The sequence below is a fragment of the Uloborus diversus genome, chromosome 9 (assembly GCF_026930045.1).
Source record: "Uloborus diversus isolate 005 chromosome 9, Udiv.v.3.1, whole genome shotgun sequence".
NCBI classification, from domain to species: Eukaryota; Metazoa; Arthropoda; class Arachnida; order Araneae; family Uloboridae; genus Uloborus; species Uloborus diversus.
Window position 1 is genome coordinate 87,565,907 of NC_072739.1, and position 22,952 is coordinate 87,588,858.

Consider the following 22,952-nt stretch of genomic DNA (forward strand, 5'->3'; position numbering starts at 1 on the left):
ACCTAGATCGTAGAATTTCATTCCAAAACATATCATTTAAAATATCATTTTGAGATTAACATCTGGAGGGTTTTTTTTCTTTCCGGTTATTTGTGCTTCTTACAATTTCCTTGCCATAGAGTTAGGAACACTTTATAATCAGGATTTTTTCGCATTTCTTTTTCCAGAAATTGGAATTTCAGTTATTCTTTCACTATACATTCACTTTTGAATTCCTATTGAAAATTTTAACACTTAGTAGGGGAGAGTGTTGTACCTTAGGACACTTTTCATATTTTAATTTTTAACGTCAATAATTTGAATCAAATTTAAAATCTAAAAGTCACATTAAATTGCCCCAATACATTTCTATGCAATATATTTTTTTTTTTTTTTAATTCAGACAGTTTAAAAATAAAATAATGCCAGCCACTTAAAGTAAGAGTTTCAAGCTGTCCCAAGATACAATATCCTATTGTGCCTTCGGACACATCCTGTTGTACTATGGGAAAGTCTTCCTTAGTCAGGAAACAGCCATATACTTGAACCGATTTTGCCCCAAAAACAAAATTTTTTTTTTCATGGTAATGAATTAAATTATGAATAATTAATTATGAATAATTTATTAATAATTATTATCAAACATTAAATGTGTTTAAAAGACTGCACAAGATTAGAACATTGTTGCATGTCCTAAACATATCTTAATTGTTAAGAACCATGCATATGTTGTACCTTGGAACGTGTCCTAAGTACCTAAGTTACAACATATTAGGCTGTCCCAAGGAACAATCACCACGTGGTTTAAGAAAAACCAAAATAGTGGTCAATCTAGATGCACTATCATTATTTTCTCATAACCAAAATATTTAAAGAACTTCACTTTTATAACAAAATAAAATTCAGTTGATTAGTTTTACAAATACAAAGCTAGAAAATGAAGGAAAAATGAAGAAAATATTTACTTAGGAGTTATGAAATTTTCTTTCTCTCACAAAACTGTTATTTTACTCATTTGATGCTGATTTTTACTATGGCTCCATTTAGTGGTGAAGGTTACTATTATAGATAACAAAAAACATGGCTGCGAAAAATAGATTCTTAGAAATTAGCAGTGTCCCAAGGTAAAACCCTCTCCCCTACACTAAGATTGAGGCAGTGAGAAGCAAAGGGATGTAAGAGGACATTTTCAAGTTTTGAGTAAAACGCGTTTAAAGAAAACATCCTAGGTAGGCTTTCATTGAAATTTTTTTTCTAAACCAGGGCTACTCTAGTACCATCTCTTGCCTCAAGACAGAGGAGAGGTTCACCTATCATGTGTACTGGTTATCTCCAAATTTTTAATTTTGCCACTTATTCCCTCACTGTTTCATATGTGGTTAGTTTCTCTGCATTAACACTATACTGGCAAAGAAACAACTTTTACAAAATGCATTTATTTTTGTTAAAACTTGATTCTAACTGTTGTAAACCAGTGGTATATAAAATAAAATATGGAAAAAGGAATGAAAATTAAAAACCAATAATTATTGTTATGATTGATTGATGCTTCTTTTTAACACGCTTTTATTAGCTTCACCTGTATGTATGTATGTATGTATGTATGTATCTTGTAACGGAATCTTGCAGCTCAAATTTCGCTCACTTCCTGCGATCGGATTCTTTTGAAATTTGGCACACGACCTCAGACCCGATGACAATGCAATATTCTATAATCAAATTAATTAATTAACTCTTTTAATTTTTAGTTTCCTCCAATTTTAATCAATATTTTGGCATAAATCCAACAATGTGAAAAATTAAAAATTTTAAAAAATAAACAAAAACATTAAAAAATGCTCGCAAAAATTATTTAAAAATATCTACAAAAACCTTTAATTTTTCTGCATCAGACAAAATTCGTTCCAATGTTCCAAGGTAATTAGAACATGAAATATAATTGTTTTTAACTAATTTTCTGCCAAAATTTAGGCGAGCCTTCAATTGGAAATTCATTGCTGATCAGACCATTGTTGAACAAAACTTTTATTCAAATGCATCTCAAATTTTCAAAGTAATAATATAAATATGATTTCCGCAAACATACATCGATGACTCACAGTAGCTTCCCATCGGGGTTCCCTTGTCTTAACTTTAAGGACCTACCTCGCACTCGTTTTATAAATAATTTCGTCAATTCTGGATAAATATTTCAACTGTGTATAAAAATGCATATAAACATGCACATGGACTTGGTATAAATTTCTGTTTGTAGATCAACTTTTCGAAATAGAATTCGAAATGTTTTGCTCGTCCACATTGCCAGTCATATTCTGTATATGAAACTTTGTCAAACTTAATGAAAGTAAAAAATATTGCAGTACTAAGACTTTTACGAAAAGAAGTAATTGCAAATTTGCCTGATAATTCTCCAACATAAGACTAAAAAACAGAAAAATAAAATAATAGTTTAAAAAGCTAAAAAAACACGCTTTCGTAGCAAAATGAACTGAAAAGTGAAAAATAATCTTTGATAGTAGCTGACCAATCACTTAATTTTAAGGTAATACAAAAAAGCGTGGCGGGCTTCTTATCAGTTGTCTGAAATTTCTTCCATTTGTTGGCCAAACAAAAATGTAAATAGACAGCCCCCCACGCTTTTTTGTATTACATTAAAATTAAGTGATTGGTCAACTACTATCATTTAAAAATTATTTTTCACTTTTTAGTTCATTTTGTTACGAAAGCGTGTTTTTTTAGTTTTTTAAACTATTATTTTATATTAATTGCAGCTGATTTTTAGAAACTAATCTCTGAATACATAAAAAGTAGTCGAAAACTTTGTACTGCATAGTGAATAAAATATGACAACGTATATAAAGTACAAATTCAAAATGAAAAAAGGTTAAAAAACCAGCAAACAGCTGTTTCGGCACTCTAAAATACAAGTGCCATCATCAGTGCAATTAAAAATTATTTAATCTCTGAATATTTGGCTCGAAATTTGTAACATTCTAATAAATCGTGCTTTTCGTTTTGTAGTCTTTAAACAACCAAATAAACTTAACTTAATTGTACCCAGGGTTATTTTTACCAACAGACAATACTAGGTAGCCATCCGGAGCGGCAGTTTTTCGGTGGCGACAAAAAGGTTAAAAATACAGTTGCAACATTTATTTTAAAATCCATAAAACTGTGAATGAAAGAATAGTGTGTGCTGCATTCGCTTAATTTTTAATTGGAGACTTTTATTTCTTTTTTTTTTTTTCTTTTTTGCCTTATGTAGTCCTTTATTGGTCTCCCGTGAATTGTATAGGAAGGAATTCGGACATAATCCCGATAGTCCATATTCCGATACACTGTTACAATATAAGATAACAAATTTTACTTTCTATGTGAAATTTTCTCTACATTTTCACTCATTTATTGTTGCAGGAAAAAGTACGAAGTATAATAATATAGTTATTAATAAAATTCACATGTTGAAGATATTTTCGCAGCACAGTTACACGTGCAGTAAATACATTTAATTCCTGATTATTCACTACTTTATTTACATAGTTTATTACTACTAGAACTTTCATATTCATTTTCCTCACGCAAGGATACAGTAGTATACTGCTGTGGGCAAGTGAAGGGCAGTAACTGCATTTTTTTTTTTTTTTGAGCAATCACGATTGCTTATTGTTCTCATTTGACTGTTTTTGACGTTACGCTGATTTTATTTTCCCGCCAGCACCACCGTCGCGTCGACCGGCCTCACGATGCTGCTCCTCTTGCGAAAACCGTGTCTAGGTTGCGTCCATATCCTACACACACACGCATACACACACATGCCTACACACACACACACCTACACACACACGCATACATACACACATCTACACACACACACCCTCATACCTGCACACAGACACAAACACACATACCTACATACACACACACACACACGAACGCCTACACACACACACGAACGCCTACACGCACACTCGCGTACACGCACAGCACTGCATACACAACACTCACACACACACGCACCCACACACATGCGCCTACACAAACACACAAACATACGCCTACACAAACACACACGCGCATTCATACACACACACGCTCGTGATTGCGAAAAACATAATTTGAATTCCAGATGCCAAAAATTCAAATTAATATTTTTATTTTTTTTTTTGTCATCTGTTCTACGTTAGCTTTATTATAAAAGCTTACTTATTTGGTATCCGCTGAAAAAAAGGCGCGAAAAAAAAACGTCTAATTCAAACATTTCCCTATTGTTAGTATTGAATCCAACACACATTTCTTCAAATATCTCGAAAAACTCATTTCTGCAGATACTGCCGTTTACCTGCCCACGGCAGTATAGCAGGAGCGGTATTTTCCACTGTCGCCAAGGGCGGCATAAAACCTTGAAACAGCCCTAAAGGTATCGAGAAAAGCATAGATATTAATTTAATCTTACCTACACTAGATTGTACAAAATCACATAACACAAAGGGAAAGGAGGCTTTCTCTCGATTCGTCTGAAATCTTTCCATGGAGAACACAAAAAGCATCCCACAGAGTCTAGCTAAACCGTACATCACAAAATAGATAAGACCACACATCGCGCAAACTATCCAACTATCGACACTATCTGGACCATGTCTCTTGAACTTCATAACTGAAAATTTATACTTCCTTCGAAACGTTTACATTGATGCAAAAAGTCGGTTTTTCAAGAAATAACAACATTCAAACGCTGATATTGCCTCCAGCTTGTCTTTTATTCCAACATTCTCCTAAGTAAAAGGCTTCTTTATACATTATCGCGACAACCAATTTCTTTTTATCGAGATTTATGTTCTTAGGGACCAAAGCAGAGATATAAGAACAAGGAGAATATTTCATCGAGTAGAAAACTCACTTCCAGATTGATATATGAAGTTTAAAACGTTATCTTCAAATTGTAAATCTTAAAAGTATGCTCGAGATAAAATTATCTGATAGTTTACTTTCCTCCAGGTAAATTGCTGTATAAGTGGAAACGTATTTATGCTTCCGAAAACCTAACCTCTTTTTTCTTTTCTTATTAAAAAATAAATTTTTGCACCTTGCATTTTTTTTTTTTTTTTCATTGTTTTAAGTGATGTAGTTCCACATAGAGTACGTCAGGGGTTCTCAACCTAAACATCCTTTTTTATGCATCATTAGCTGCGTACCCTTCAACAAAAATACTTTAGTTTTATTGAAATATGTTGTATTAGTTAAAGTTTAACTGTCAACTCAACGATTAATTACGTAGAGGTAAATCAAATGATGAAACAAAACATTTTATTTTGATGAACGTTTTAATACGAAGGTGTTTTTTTTTCCATACATAAACAATAATGGAAATAAGAAGAGGAAACCTTGGAATTATTTATGTATTTTTTTTTATTTTATTTTTATTTTTTTTTTTTTTTTTTTTTTTTTTTTTTTTTTTTTTTTTTAAGTGAAACTTTTTATGAAAGTGCTTTGAAATTCTGATCGGCAAACATTTTTTGTGATGGAAAGGACGTAGTTGCTTTGTAATTGTTGCCAAAAACAATGAAAAATAGTAGCAAATTCTAAAGTTAAAATACTTCGGATATTTAATGGTTTCCAAAAACAAAAAATATACTAGTGACTAGCTGTACCAGCACGGTCTTGTCCGTTTTAGAAAATTAAAAAGTAATTTGATTCTAATGTATATTTACAGGTAACTTTTATTATGCGTTCAGTAACATTGTTTTCCAAGATTTACATACATTGGGCAGATTTGAAAATTTGTCATCTGCGACTGCTAGTTGATTAGCCTCTATTTCGTCGACAATTCTATTTTTTCCGAGAAAAATGCTAAAGAAAGAAAAATCATGATTGCAAACTCATGTAGGCTTGTCACTGAATTTCAGGCATCATGTTCGGCTTCAAATAATTCGAGACAGTATCTCTAAGTGGTTGTCAAATGCTCGCCATATACGACGTCACTTCCGTCCCATTACTTTCGCGCTTTAACTACCAATGAAAGTAGAAACGTTACCTAAATCGAGCAATAATTAGTATAACTTTCAGATTCGTGACTTAAAAAATGTTTGTTTTGCGTATTGAATTTAAATTCATTAGACCAGCTCGGTTATACGGAAATATAGTATTTGATATTAATTCAATAAATTAATAATAAATCGAGCATCAAACCGTAAACTAGACAAACTTAAAATTAAAGACAAAAAAAAATCAATTTCTTCCTAGAATTAATTTAAATTAAGAATGGGTTTATTATTTGAAAAGAGAAATTAACATTATAAATCAGAATCAGTAGTAATAAACCAATACCACAATGATTAAAGAATTTCGAAATGAAGGTATAATTCGACCATATTTTATTTCATGTAGGGTTGGTTGGGGTAAGTGGAACCCCTTACAGAATAGTTCGTTTTTGAAACCTTAAACAAAAGTTTTGAAACAAAAAAATTTAAACTTAATGTCTTATTTTATTTTGGACATTATTAATAAACAAAAGTTCATCATTATTTTCTAAAATAATGCTTTAAATTTTCTTAACGATTATATTTTGTAAAAAATCGGAATACTGTCCCACTTACCCCGTAGTAAGGGGTAAGTAGGTCATCCCCTCTTTTATTTAAATTTAGATGAAGCATATCTAAAAAAGGGGTAAGGGGGTCTTACATAATAAAGTATGTAAATTTTTAGTGTGAATTATTTTTTTTTGTAAATGAATCCATTTATGAGATATTTAGTCTTTTAAATCTGTATCACGGAAAATTTTAAAACGAAAAACAAAACAATTTCATTTGTGAAATTTATTTAAAGCCTAGAGGTATATACTATACTTTTACATATAAAGGTGTGTTTATTGAACGTAATATAGTTGGTTAAGATTAATTTGAGTAAATTAGCCAAAACTATAAGTTGAAAAAGAAATTAGAAACACTAATTGACTGCGTATATGTGAAGTTGGCTAAGGAAGAACCATTATCGCTTCATCCTTGGTAATTATTCTAACATCATCTGCACTATGCAAATAAAAATGTCACTATATCTATTCGTTCTAGCAAATTCAACAGTATTTTTTAATTTGTGTCATCAACTGCCAACATTAGACCTACTTTATGGTATACTTTGATGGAAGTTTAATAAATACATAATCACCAGCTTTAGCAGATTTTGTAGCTGAACTATCAATTCCTACTAAGTCATCATAGTTGTCTTGTATTTCACTAATACAAATATTTAGTCAGAGTTGTGTTTGATTTTGAAATCCCCATTATTATAGGGGGACCCAATGACCCCATAATGAGGGCCCACTTACCCCTTATAACAAAAATGTATGGGGCAAGTAGGATCCCTCCTCTTAAAAACACTTATTAATAATATTTTATGCAAAAATTCTTGTTGCTGTATGAACTTTAAGTTAAACCATGTGTGAAAAATTAATTATCACAAAAAAATAATAATAACTAACCTGCAAAACACTTCTTTTAAAAATGTTGCTTAAAGTCGCAAAAAAAAAAAAAAATCAGATTTTTTTTTTTTTGACTAAGTACTGTGACCTAGAAAAAAATTCTACGAAACCCAAATATGTGCAAAACTAATCACTGTGAAGAAATTTAACATGATCAGCGTAAAAAAGTTTGAAAACTTCATCCATATTTCAGTTTTAGGGGGATGACCCACTTCCCCCAACCAGCCATATAAAAGCAAGACAAAAAAAATGATTAGTAAACATAATTAATTTAATGATTTAGTAAACATAACTAAACCATCAAAATTGAGAAGAAAAAAGCAGACGACTTTAATTTAGTAGTGAAAAAACAGTAAAAGCCCTCTCATTCGGACACTAAAGGGACAAATTTTTTTTGTCCGCAATAGAGCGGTGTTCGCAGGACAGGGATTTAACAATGTTATTTGTCTGGAGGGGTTTTACTGCATTTCAATTTATTCATTTTTAATAATACGGTAAAGCTTATATCTCCATGGTAAAATACTTTTAAAAAAAGGAGGGGGAGGGAGAAAAACGAAGCAGCAAAAAGGTGTAACCACATAGCATAAAAACGAATCTTTGACTTTAGTTGCGAAAATGAATTTCTTTTTTGATTTTTAATTTTATTCCCGGTTTGCTTGAGGTAAACCTCGGATTCAGGTTTTCTGAAAACAATTCTCATAGCTCAAGCAATGCTCGTAGAAACTTCGAACAAACTTCATCTTAAAGCAGAAAATTTCAAGCTTTCGAAGACCTAAAATTTAAAAATGTACATTAAGTACACTATTTCTCCCCCCATTATCAAATTTATGCGAAAATGAGCTTAAAACTGGAATATAAAAAGAAAAAAATTGAATTTTCGAAAAAAACGCTCAGACGTTCTCATCCACAGATCCACATGCAGCAAACTAATTTTCTGCCAAATTTCATGAAAATCGACCGAACAGTCTTGGCCTAAGTACGTAACAGACAGAAATCCATCAGACAAACTTTCTGCTTTAACATTAGTAGAGATTAGGGCTGGGTGATATCAGAATTTTAATACCGTTAATACCGTGATATCGATATTCGCTCTCAAAATATCGATATTTTCGATATACTATCAATATATTTAGGTCGTCAAATTCAACATTTTATGGGGGGAGGACTGCAAACCCTATTACATAAGTATCTCCAACAGAGAAAAGTTATACGCCATCTTCGTAAATAAATATTTTAGCAATTTATTCTAATAATATAGCTATAATTCTCATGTGTTTGTGTCGGGAGGGGGGGGGACATGAGGCAGATTATACCACAGAAACGTTTGGAGAAATTCCTTTAGAAGAATTTAAGTCTTTTTATTAGTGGGTCGAAATTCTTAAGGGAAAAGGGGACTTGGTAAAATTGAGGAGTTCCGTCGCAGTCGGGGGGAATGGGCACCCCTAGTTACATTATCTGCAGGGGTGCCCATCCCCCCCAAGCTCAATGGCGCAAATTCCCCCCCCCCCCCCCAAAAAAAAAAAAATTTCTCGCTTTCGAATTGAGTTAAACATAACAGTTTTTAGAATGTTTAATTTCCAGTCAAATGCACGGGGGGGGGGGGTAGCGCTAAAAATACTATTTGAACTGAAATGCTGTTGGATTGTTGACCGGCCTTGCCTTTCCTAATTTTAAAACGTGGACCTTGAGTAAACAAGTTTTGGGTACCCCTGAATTTTGCTACACCTTTTTTTTTTTTTTTTTCCCAAACGTATGAATAATTACAGGGACAACTTTCTGGCTTGGGAGGGAGTCGTTACTAGATGTATACAACATGAACCGTGAAACGGAAATTTATCGTCAATTAGATATGGAGTCCGGGGAGTTTCTTCCCCGGAAAATTTTTGAAATTGTAATTTTAAAACCACAGTTTTACACGATCTCTAGTGATGTTAGGAGAATAAAAGGTTTGGTGCCCCCTTCCCGGAAATTATTCAATATTGAAACGTTAAAAGCGCAATTGTAAATTGTCTACCGTTGTGTTAAGGAGGGCTTTCCTTTGTTTTCAAAATTGTAGTTCTAAAAACGCAGTTTTAGATTATCTGTGGTAATGTTAAGGAAAGAAGAGATCCTAGGGCTCGCCCCTGGAAAAATTTCAAAATTAAAGTCTTAAAAATGCTATATATGGTTGGGGGACAAGCAGTTTTCTGAAATTGAAGTTCTAAAATCGCAATTGTAGCCGACCTTTGTGACGTTAAGAAAAAGAGTTTTCGGAAGCTCTCCCGGAATTTTCTCGATATTGAAGCCCAAAACACCAAATTTAAGACGTCTTTTTGATAATTTTGACGAGAGTGGGGAGAGGGAGAGGGGTGCTCCACTTAAATTTCCGAACTTGTAGCTTTAGAAATGCAATTTTGATATACCTTGATAATGTTAGTGGAAGGTGAATTTAGATGCCATTCCCCCGGCAATTTTTCGAAATTGATACTCCAAAAACGTAATTCTAGGCTTGTCTTAGATTGTGTTAAGGAAAATGGGGGAATCAGGGTCTTTCTTCTATAAATGTTTCGAAACTGCATTACTAAAACGCAGTTTTAGATGACTCTTGACGATAAAGAGGGTGTCATTCTGGCGTTACAGTGGGGGCACTCTCCTGGAAGTTTTCCAAAATTGAAGTCGCATAGCCAAAAAAAGATGAATCACACACACCATAACAGATATTTTTCGGAAATCCTCAAAAAGGGATTCAGCTATTCTACACACATCGAAAATCAGAACTCGAGAATTTTAACGAATCAAATATCCTTCTATACATATCAGATCTGGAAGAAAGTAAATAAGATTTAAGAAAAATAATTTAAACACCTAAAGAACAGACTGTTCTACTTCCATCAGCAAAAACCAGCATCAGTGAAAGTTTTAATAAAAATTATCTAATGATAAATTGAAACAATCAGTTTAAAAATGGTAGAGAAGATGGGAGTAAAGTAAAATGAAAAATTCTTCAAAAGCTTAAGCTAGTTAATGGAGAACATATATTAACTGTCGATTGGAGGGATATATAATATGTTATTAGAGGGACTTCAAAACTAGTTCTCAACGATTGTCAAGGTGCAAATGAATCAATGGAAGACTGGAGCATAATTGTCAGAATTATTACAAACAATAAAACATTTTTGACCTCTCTCCCTCTCATCACTGTCACACGTATTCATCATGCAGAATTGTGCTACTTCCAGAAAATTTATAAGATATTAAAAAGAAATCAAATCTTCTGATCCAGCTTTGAAATGGACACCAACTCCATGCCGTCTGTGATGCTTCTTTCATTGAAAAAGAGACACGGTCATGAAATTTTGGAAAGCGTACCAGGGCCGTTGCTATTTCAAAAAACTTGGGGGGGGGGGTACGCTTTTGGGGGTCCCTTAATTTTTTCAAACGCAAGTTCGAATGTGCAGAGAGAGAGAGAAAAGATTTGACTTCTGGTTTAGCAGGGATAGTCATATTACTAGACCTTAGTACTAGTCATATAAATCCTATTGATATTTGCAATTTGAAGCAATTATCAATAGAAATGCGATATTCCTATCGCAATTTGAAGATATAAAAACGCAGTTTTAAACTATATTTTAAATTTGGGAGGAAGGGGAGAGGAGTTCCAGGATAGCCTCTCCCGATAATTGTTCCAAATTTAAGTTCCCAACACAATCGTACGTTATATTTAATTATGTTTAGAAGAGGGGGTCTAGGGGCTCTCTCTCGGGAATTTGAAATTGAATGTTGAGGGAGGAAGAGACTCAGGGTCATCGTTATATAATTTTTCAAAATGCAAACTTCAAAAGCACGCATTCCCAATTGTGAATTATTTCTGATTTTGACATGTAAAGGTGGGTCCGGGGGTTCTCCCCGGGAAAAATTTGAAAGTTATAGATCGAAAAATGCAATTTTAGACGACCTATGGTGATATTGAGGGGGATGAGAGATGCGGCTTCCCACCCCATCAAAACTTTTTGAAATTTTGAAGTCTTAAAAACGCGATTGTAGACTTTTTTGTTAAAATTTAGTGCACCGCCAGTTTCTTGAAATCAAAACTCCGAAAACGTAATTTAAGCCAACCTTCGATGAAGGGGGGGGGAGAGTTTTGAAGGGGTTCACGACCAGAATTGTTTCGTAATTGAAGCACTAAAAGCGAGATTTAAGACATTTTTCAATGATGTTGGAGAGAGAGAGAGAGAGAAAGAGAGGCATTCTCTCGAAAAAAATTTCGATCCGTAGAAACTGCAGTTGAAGATTTTTGTTAATGTTAATGGGTGGAGAGATTCGGAGTCCTCCCCTGACAAATTTTCAAATTTGAAAATCAATTAAAACAATCGTAGACGATTTATTAATACTGTTAGAGGGGTAGAAGGTTTTGGAGATCTCTCCCCCGAAAGATTTTCTAAATTGAATCCTTAACAATGAAATTTTTGAGGATCTTCCGTAATATTTGGAGGACGACAGTTTTGGTACAACTCAGGCAGTTTTTTTAAATTAAAGTTCAAAAGACGAAATTTATTCGACCTTGAATGATGATGAATGATTAATTGAGAGGGCGTTTCTCGGAGGTTACGTTGGGAGCACTCTCATGGTTTTTTGAAATTGCAGTTCCAAATACTCAGGTGTAGTCCATCTTTAATAACGTTTGGCTAAAGGATGGGGTTTGAGAACATTTTTCCGGGATTTTTTCAAAACCTAAATTTTGAAAACTCTCCAGGCCAGCTTTGGGAACGTAAAAAGAAGGGTTTGGAGTTCCCCATTCTTCCTTACAGTTTGGCTACGTCCCTCCTATCTTCATTGTCAATTTTAGTTACTGATTAACATATTGTGGTAACATTTTCTTCCAATTTTCCTTTGCCAAACACGATTATTTGCTTGGATTTTCCATAATAAAACTTTCAATTTCCCCCCTAATATTTTTGCTTTCTTGCAATAAAAGCGTTTGCGGCCTGGAAAAAGGACTTTTAACGTTTTGAAAAGATGTGGTAATTTTCTGCGATACCTTAAGTCTCTATTCCACTTCATTTTATTTTAAATATGCCACCTGCATCTCTTGATTAAGCTGTGATTTACTTACGATTTTTACATTCAAAAATTTAGAACTTTTGGTGTGAGTATTCATTACATTACATTGAATCTCTCTTTGCATTTAACTGTTACTTTTTATTTTTTTTTCTCTTTATTTCAAATTTATTTCGGCGACCCATACATTTTTCTCCACTTAGCAATGATCTACAGTACAATATTTTTCATCAAAAAAAAAAAAAAAAAAACCGCATAGGAATGTTTTGGCGAACCCTATCCTATGGGCTGTTCTAATGAAGCTGTCCTATTTATTTATGTTTTTTTTATTTTTTTTAACTGAAGAGTCATGAAGCACAGTTTTGCATAACCAGGACCGCCGAGAGACAAGGCGTGCACCATGTTAGTTTTGTCGCCTTTCCTCCCTCCCATTATGCTAACTTTACTCTATGCACAATGATTTAATTTGAGCCGAGCCCATAGTTTCCGACTAGGCAGACATACCCATTCTGCGGCCTAGTGAAGAGTGTACTATACTGAATATTTTTTTTGGTTAATAGAAATGTTTGAAGCGTACATTTCGGCGACTCTTAATAAAAGAGAATCACATATCAATTGTATTTTAAGATTACATTTTCTATTCAAATTTTACTAAAAAATACTTTTTGTCACTATTGTTTCAATTGTTCATTTATAATTACTATTTTATTTTTTTAAAACAACGAAGAGTTTCCCTTTCTCGTCGTTCGTTTACATCGCTTAAATGAAATTGGCGTCTGAAAAACTGGGGGGTGTAGCACCCCCCTCTTGGCGACGGCCCTGAAGAGTACGTGAAAAAAAGTGTTATTAATGCATCTATTTCTTGTTGAATAAGTTTTAATATTTTTTGTTTCCAAAATTCAAAAATTTCATGTTCTAAAGAAAAAAAAAAGTTCTGGAAAAAAAATCCCCCCCAAAAATTTTGATGGCGCAACTTGCGCCATAATCCCCCCTTGTGGGCACCCCTGATTATCTGCATATTAAGATATTGTTACAAATCCTGCAAATAGAAATTATTGTAGTAACGTAACCTGTAAATAGTTTCCCGTAATGAATATACAACCCCTTTTTCATATGGCTAAAATATACGACCCCTATTCCCTTTCTGTTCATTGATAAAATTTGATAACGGTCAACGCATTTCGAGAAGCGTGTGGAATATTTGAGAAAATTCTTTTCGGTGTATTTAAGCCGTTAGCGATGGATAAACAGTTGAGTTTCGATTCAGATTTCGAACTGAGTGTGTGTATTAGCTCTGTTTATAGCGAGGCATTTCGCTGTGTTGTTTTCGTATTTGGAAGTAAATACGTGTGTAAACGTTGAGTTTACGGTGTTGTGTGATAATTGCTTAATTGCTGATGAATAATTTGGCAGTTGTTGAAGATCTTTCCTGTACATAGTGTAAATAAATTTCCTGTGTTTTTATCAAGAACTGTGTCTTCATTTCAAGAAAGTGGAAGTCGCACCGAATCCGTTACAATTTGGCGCCCAACGTGGGGCTACTTCAGGACTTTCTTGCAGTAAGTGTGACTTTGGACATTTCTTCATAAAAACTTTTTGAATTTGGACTTTAATTTTATGGTGATTACTCGCGCAATGGATGAACAATTAAAACAACTGCTTGATGCAATCAACTCTGTTAAAAATGAATTGGCGGCTAATCAAGACCAATTAAAAAGTGATTTGACTGAAAGTTTTACTGCAAATCAAGAACAATTAAAAAATGATATGGCGGCTAATCAAGAACAATTAAAAAATGATATGGCGGCTAATCAAGAACAATTAAAAAATGATATGGCGGCTAATCAAGAACAATTAAAAAGTGATCTGACTGCAAGTATGTTGGCAAATCAAGACCAGTTAAAAAGCGATTTAACGGTGCTGAAAAAGGACTTAACGTCTAACCAAGAAGAAATTAAAAACGACCTTATTTCGGTAAAGACTGTGATGGAAAATAAATTTAATGACATAGAGCATCGAGTTGATGCTATTGAAGAAAAATTTAATACCGTTGAAAGCCGATTCAATGCTGTAGAAAATAAATTTGAAGATGAAGATAGAAGATTTCATCTATTTAAAGAAGAGATCTTTAAGGACGTGGAAAGGAGATTGGCGACCGCGGAAAGCAGCTCTGTACAGTTTGGCGCTCCCACATCGGTTGCTCGACCGTCCATTAAACTTGCCACATTTGATGGGAAAACTTCGTGGCAAGTTTACAAAACTCAATTCATGATAGTGGCGGAAGCGAACGGATGGGACTCTGCTACCAAGGCCTGTCATCTTGCAGCATCCCTGAGAGGTGACGCAGCGGACATTCTCCAGACCCTTCCGGACAGCCAGCGCCTGGATTTCGCCGCCCTCACAGCTGCGTTGGAGCTTCGCTTCGGTGAGAAGTGCCAGAAAGATTTCAGCCGACTCCAGTTGAAGTCCCGTTTCCAGAAAACTGGGGAAACCCTGCAAGAGCTTGCGGCGGACATCGAGAGACTGTCTTATCTTGCTTTTTACGACTGCCCTGCGGATGTTCGAGACAACCTGGCACTCAACTACTACATCGACGGGGTTCGAGATCCGGAAATCCAGAAAGCTCTACGGATGGCGGATGTCAAAGACCTGAATTCTGCTGTTGTGTATGCGATGAGATACGAGGCCGCCCAAGAAGCAACCCGTGTGGATCGCCATCTAATCCGGACTCAGGAAGCTGATGAGTCTGATTCCAGGTCGTCCCACCTCGCTGAACTTGAGAGACAACTCGGTGACTTGACAAGACATCTGAGCAACATAACAGCCCAAAAGAAACAAGAGCAGAAGTGCTGGAAATGCGGTAGTGAAGGACACCTGCGAAGGAGTTGTCCTACTCGCCAAGCTACGCGAGGGAAGGAAATCACCACCACTAAAGCTCTGCAGATTTCCTCTTCTAGTAGTGGCAGTGATGGACTTTTCATTTACGCACATGTAAATGGGAACCCCTGCAGACTGATTGTTGACACTGGAGCCAATGTGACAATCATTAGGACAGATGTGGCTCGTGAATTTGGATTGAAACTGCTGTGGACATCGCCACGCGTAAGTCTCCAGACTGTGACAGGTGACAAGATCGAGATTGACGGTAAAGTGGACTTGGAAATAGTGTTTGGGAATGCCACCTACCATCATACGGCATTCGTCGCTAACATCACGGACCCCTTCATTCTCGGATTGGACTTTTTGAAGAAATATGACTTCACTCTCGACTTCAAGACTAATGAGCTGCACTCGATGAGAGAAGACATAGCCGTTTTCCCTGCAGAAAGTGATATAAAATCCGCTCATCAAATAATAGCCCAAACAGATATATCGATTCCCTCAAGGTCAGAATCATTAATACCTGGCTCCCTTGCAGAAAGCAATAGCTTTCGATTTGGAATCATTGAATACCCTAACCTAAGCAATTACTTAAAAGGAGTGCTGGTAGCATCTACGCTTGTGGACCTTTCTAAGGATGTAATTCCTGTGAGAGTCGCCAACGTGAGTGAAAGGCCAAGGAATATCCGGAAAGGTGAAGTGTTAGCAACTTGTACTCCAGTAAACTGCATCATTAGAAGAATCAATTCCCCCGAGAATGTGTCTTCTGAGTCCTTGACATCGAAGTTAATTGGGAGTGCACCCTTATCGAAATATCAAAGAACTGCTGCGGAACAATTGGTGGACGACTTCAAGCATCTGTTTTCATCTACATCGGAGGATGTTGGCCGTACGAATTTAACGCAGCATAGGATTTACACTGGAGAACACCCCCCTATTAAACAGCATCCAAGACGACTACCGTTCGCTAAGAAGGAAGAGGTTGAAACCCTTCTGAAAGAGATGAAGGAGAATGATGTAATCGAACCTTCATCCAGTCCTTGGGCCTCTCCCATCGTCTTGGTCCGAAAGAAAGATGGCTCCACCAGATTTTGTGTCGATTACCGACGGCTGAATGAAATCACCAAGAAAGACAGTTACCCTCTTCCACGGATAGACGACACCTTGGACACTCTTTCCGGACACAAGTGGTTTTCGACCCTGGATTTGAAGAGCGGCTACTGGCAGGTTGAGATACACCCTGATGACCGAGAGAAGACAGCGTTTACAACTGGACAAGGCTTATGGCAGTTTAAAGTGATGCCCTTCGGCCTCTGCAATGCACCAGCTACGTTCGAGCGTCTTATGGAGACAGTGTTAAGAGGACTTTCCTGCGAATCCTGTCTGGTCTACTTAGACGATATCATCATCGTGGGACGCAGTTTCGAAGAACATCTGGCAAATCTTAGGAAGGTGCTGCAAAAGCTTAAGGAAGCCAATCTGAAGTTAAGCCCGTCCAAATGTAATTTGTTCCGCCGGGAAGTGAACTACCTTGGTCACATCATCTCTTCTGAAGGTGTACAAACCGATCCAGAAAAGGTATCTGCAGTCAAGAGTTGGAGTCGTCCCGAAGACATCCATCAGCTGCGAAGTTTCCTGGGGCTCTGCACGTACTACAGGAAGTTTGTAAAGGGTTTTTCCAACATTGCACGACCTTTGCATAAGCTGACGGAGAGCAAGCAAAAGTTTGAATGGTCCAAAGAATGCGAAGATGCATTTCTACGACTGAAGGAGGCTTTAACATCAACGCCTATCCTCGCCTATCCTCAGCCTGAAAAATCCTTCATCCTGGACACTGATGCGAGCAACGAGGGCATCGGAGCTGTTTTATCCCAAGAAATTGACGGAAATGAACATGTCATCGCTTACTGGAGCAAATGCTTATCAAAATCGGAGCGAAATTACTGCGTCACCAGAAAGGAGTTACTGGCCATAGTGAAAGCTGTAGAACACTTCCATCATTACCTCTACGGCCGAAAATTTCTGCTTCGGACAGATCATGCCTCATTAACTTGGCTTTTGAACTTCAAAAATCCGGAAGGCCAGATAGCCAGATGGATACAGCGGCTCCAGGAATATGACATGGAAATCAAGCATCGAAAAGGGTTATCTCACGGTAATGCTGACGCTTTATCAAGGAGACCCTGTCCTGAGAACTGCCACTATTGTTCCCGAATCGAGAAACAGTATGGAACGACTAGCTCTACCGCCTATCAGGTGACAGTGACTCCAATATCATCAGAACCTGATCCATGGAGTGACGACCAAGTTCGAAAAGATCAACTTGAAGACCCCGACATAAAACCAATTTTAGAGTTCATGGAAAGTGACAGTCGACGCCCTAGCTGGCAGGACGTTTCTATCTTCAGTCCTGCAACAAAAAGATACTGGGCTTTATGGAACTCACTCCATTTACGGAACGGCGTGCTACACCGGAAATGGGAATCTGACGACGGCAAAACATCTAGGTGGCAGTTACTACTTCCCCGATCAAGGATTTCAGATGTTCTGAAAGAAATACATAGTAGTGCGACTGGAGGACATTTTGGTGTCTTGAAAACCCTCAATAAAGTTCGGGAGCGCTTCTTCTGGAGCAAGGCGAAGGATGACGTGGAGAAGTGGTGCCATTCTTGTGACGCCTGTGCTGCTCGTAAAGGACCGAAGAAGAGAAGCAGAGGGAAGCTACATCTGTACAACGTTGGAGCTCCTTTCGAACGAATTGGGATCGACATCCTGGGTCCTCTTCCAAGAACTGCTGATGGGAACAAATACATTCTTGTTTCCATCGACTACTTCACCAAATGGCCGGAAGCATTTCCCATTCCAGATCAAGAGGCTACCACCGTAGCAGAGACTCTAGTCCAACATTGGATCTCGAGATACGGAACACCTTTGCAGATTCATTCCGATCAAGGGAGAAATTTCATCTCTGCTGTGTTTAAGGGCCTATGTCAAATTCTCGGAATTGAGAAAACTAGGACAACACCACTACACCCACAATCGGACGGCATGGTGGAGAGATTTAACCGCACAATCCTAAATAATCTCTCACTTATGGTATCCAGAAATCAACAGGATTGGGACAAGAAGCTACCTTTGTTCCTGCTGGCCTACCGCAGTGCTGTCCACGAGACTACCGGATATGCCCCATCTCAGATGCTCTTCGGACGAGAGCTTCGGCTACCTTGTGATCTCGTCTTCGGTCGTCCTCCGGATGCGCCTTCATCGCCTGAGGAGTACATCCAGGATCTCCAGGCCCGGTTGGAAGACGTTCATAACTTCGCACGAGAGCGAATCAACATCGCGGCGGAGAAGATGAAGACCCGATATGACACAAGGTCTACTGGACATAAATTCAACGAAGGCGACAAGGTTTGGTTATGGAATCCCATCCGACGGAAAGGTCTGTCACCCAAATTGCAGTCGCATTGGGATGGACCCTACAAAGTCCTTAACCGACTAAATGACGTCGTGGTGAGGATCCAAAAATCACCTAATGCAAAACCTAGGGTTGTACATTATGATCGGTTAGCCCCATACTATGGCCATAGTTCATGAGTATTACGTAAACAACCATGGTTGATAACACAAAAGTTGTAGATAATTTTTGCTTTTAATGTTTAGTAATATTTCTTGTTATTATTGTGTTTTCTGTATCTGTTAGTTATTATTTAATGTGTGGAATTGTGAACTTGTGATAGAAGTTTGGCACCCTTTCTGGGGATTGTACTGCCCGGGACGTGCAGTCCTTAGGAAGGGGGCAATGTTACAAATCCTGCAAATAGAAATTATTGTAGTAACGTAACCTGTAAATAGTTTCCCGTAATGAATATACAACCCCTTTTTCATATGGCTAAAATATACGACCCCTATTCCCTTTCTGTTCATTGATAAAATTTGATAACGGTCAACGCATTTCGAGAAGCGTGTGGAATATTTGAGAAAATTCTTTTCGGTGTATTTAAGCCGTTAGCGATGGATAAACAGTTGAGTTTCGATTCAGATTTCGAACTGAGTGTGTGTATTAGCTCTGTTTATAGCGAGGCATTTCGCTGTGTTGTTTTCGTATTTGGAAGTAAATACGTGTGTAAACGTTGAGTTTACGGTGTTGTGTGATAATTGCTTAATTGCTGATGAATAATTTGGCAGTTGTTGAAGATCTTTCCTGTACATAGTGTAAATAAATTTCCTGTGTTTTTATCAAGAACTGTGTCTTCATTTCAAGAAAGTGGAAGTCGCACCGAATCCGTTACAATATGCTACAGGAAACGCCATTGGACATCTTGAAAAGAAAATATTCCATGATCTGCAGTAGAGAAAAGTCATCGTAAATCTTGTGATCCGTAAATATTTCAGTAATTTATTCTAATAATAATAGCTGGAGTAGAAGTGCCCTTCCTTGCGGGGGGGGGGGGGGGGTATGAGAGATTTTACCACTGAAATAATTAATGAAGCTTTTTTAAACGGATTTTAATCTCTTTAATGAGAGGTCAGGTTTATTTTCGGGGGGGGGGGGGATTCGTTTTAATTGAGGAGGTCTACTGTGGGAGGGAGGGGCACTTGGACATATATCTATGCATATCAAGATCTGCAATTGTTAAAAGCCCTCGGTAAGACATATTTCTGTATTTTTTTTTTTTTTCAATAATATTCGCTACAACGACCCTCCCTTCGCTCATGTAGTGAGGGGGGTCGCAAGCACAGACCAAATTGTTGAAATTTTACAAAGGGTACTTGGAAAATTCCCCAATAATAAGGCCGTTTTTGTGAAACAGGCCTTATTATTGGCGAATAACATTTTTAGGGAGGGAGAAAGGTGTCATCTAAAATTTCGAGGGGGGGGGACACCCATACTTAAATCATCTGCTCGTTAAAAAAAATTTCCTTTACATAATTTGCAAAAACCATACAAGTTCAGAAATGCAAGTTTATTCTTGGTTTTCTACTACAATCGATATTTCCCAAAGAACCTGAAATCCTAATATATGTTACCCCAATTCCGCAACCTATGTTTGATAAGTCATTTCAAATGAATTGGACATCTTGAAAAGAAAATATTCCATGATCGGATCTTGAACGAAAAAGATATAACCCCGCTAGTCTCGATACCGCTTCAACGTCAACACTCAACAACGCAATCGGTAAACGCGCGAAAAACGACGAATCGAAAGTCATGCAAACTACTTCACCTCTCAAATACGCAAACTTACGTACATTTTCGAAGTTCTCAGATCTCCGTACTCTAGTAAAAACTGCTTAAGCTTCCCGAATCATATTCATCCAATGGAACAAGCATCTCTAGTATTCTATCTGAATGAAGCAAGTGAATTCTCTTACGCCAACCCTGGCTTTAGACACGGCGCAGTGCTGCATTGGCGCGTGCATAGCGCCAAAACTGGCGAGATACAATTTTTTTTGTTCTGCAAAGCACGAAAATACTGGAAAATTTTGCTCGTAATCATAACAAGGGAAAAAGACATGAAAATTCGTAAAACTTCTGGGAAATCTGGAAGAGTTGGCAGGTATGATCCACTCATTGAGTACAAAGAAATATGAATAAAAATATGAATTTTTAAGTCATTATTTCAATTAGTTCTTAGTTAAGTCCGATCGGTCGATATATCGGACACATTTAAGTCTGAATATCGTTACCGCGATAATAAATATATATCAATACATTACGGTATATCACCCAGCCCTAGTAGAAATTCTAAAGTTAGTTTTCTTAATAAACTAAAGAAATTAATTGAAAGGCTGACTTAAGCAGGCATATATTTGTGGATTTAAACTTTTCAAATAATGCAGGTTTCTTTGATTCAAGTCATCAGTTTATTGCATATATTTGTGGATTTAAACTTTTCAAATAATGCAGGTTTCTTTGATTCAAGTCATCAGTTTAAAAGCGCAATTCACGTTGTTTAAGTTCAGCCTTGAAATTAGTTTGTTAACTTTTAGGGTCTAAATATTTAAATAAAAAGGTTATGATTACTATCATTTTAAATTGTTTTTGGCAAGAAATTTATTGCGCAAAAATCTTTCATCGTACGCTATTATTCGACATAGCTCCTGCGATTTTACAGGCATAGGTCATAGCGTGGTAGAAATTTTTGCATTCTCTTCGTAGAATATTGCCGCCTGTATAGTCAACCACAAGGTAACATGTTCTTTCAGCTTGTCAGCGCTGTCGTACCGCTAATCGCCAAGGAGAGACTTCAGATGCGGAAACAAGTGAAAGTCGCTAGGAGTGAGGTCGGGGCTGGCTGACCGGATGGTCAAAAACGTCCCAGCCAAAGCCCTGTGGGAGTCTTCCAAACGAACAATTTGAAAATCCGAGCTACCTACCCCACTTAGTTCGGATTTTTAAAAAATCATTTTTGACTTTTTACTGTAAACACACCAGTAGCGGTCACTTCAAGGTTAAAACTCGAAAAAATGGGGTCTTCGTGGCTCTGAGGTAGAGGCTTCGTCATCTAAGTCGGAGATCGTGGGTTCGATTCCCGTCGGTGCCCTAGGTGTTATTTCCTTCTCTTCTGCTGTAAATCTGTCCTGTGTGTGTCCGGAGTTAAGGCATTTAGTACGCAGTCCTCAATGTGTGTGAAGCTTTGTAGTTTCTGAATAAATAAATAATTAAATATTCGAAAAAAAATGATTCTAGGTCTCCCAATGGATTTAAACGCGTTACCTCCTGCACGTTTGAATCCATTGGGAAACTTGGAATCCTATTTTTTCGAATATAAACTTTGAAGTGGCTACTACTGAAGCACTGGCCACTACCTGTGTATTTACCTTATCAGTTAGTTTTTAAAACTAATTAATAATAAATTTAATGAAACTGCAATGCTTTTGTTTTAATGACGGATCACATGATTTAATAAAACTTTTTTTACAATTAAATTCTAGCATCACGAAGATGATTTTTGGTAAGTTAATCGTATACCCAAGAGTTTTGCGATACCCCGGTTAGGAATCACTGCATTACGTGGTTGTTTTACCAATAGTTATGAAATACAACGCCAGTAAGCATTAATTAACTTTCAAGGCACTGCTTGAACACAGCCGTAGGTTAATGATATACAACTTAATTTTTACTTTTGGAACATTGATTAGGCTCTGAAAGGTACTTAATTCATTTATATAGAGCACTTTTAGTGTGACGGCAGGAACTGTAAACAATATTTTCCCGACACAGTTCACCAAATTTCCTTAATTCACGTTACCAATGATCGTTGTTTTTTCTCTTTGCCTCACTGAAAAATCACAGTATGCTTATATGAAATGCAATGTTTACTTTTCTGTGAATCGTCATCGGCAGCGTATGACCCAAAAGTCATAAAATCGGGTTGAATTTAAAAAATAATAATCATTCTATAATCCGCGGATAAAACAATGGCAAAAAACTGAGTTTATTCAGATTTAACGTACAATTTTAGCAATTGAATGAAAAATGTGAATAAGTAATAGTTTTTAATGTAATCGAATATATATACGAGTAATGTAAAAAGTAAAGATTTCTTTTTAATCAATTTTTCTGAGCTCTGTTATT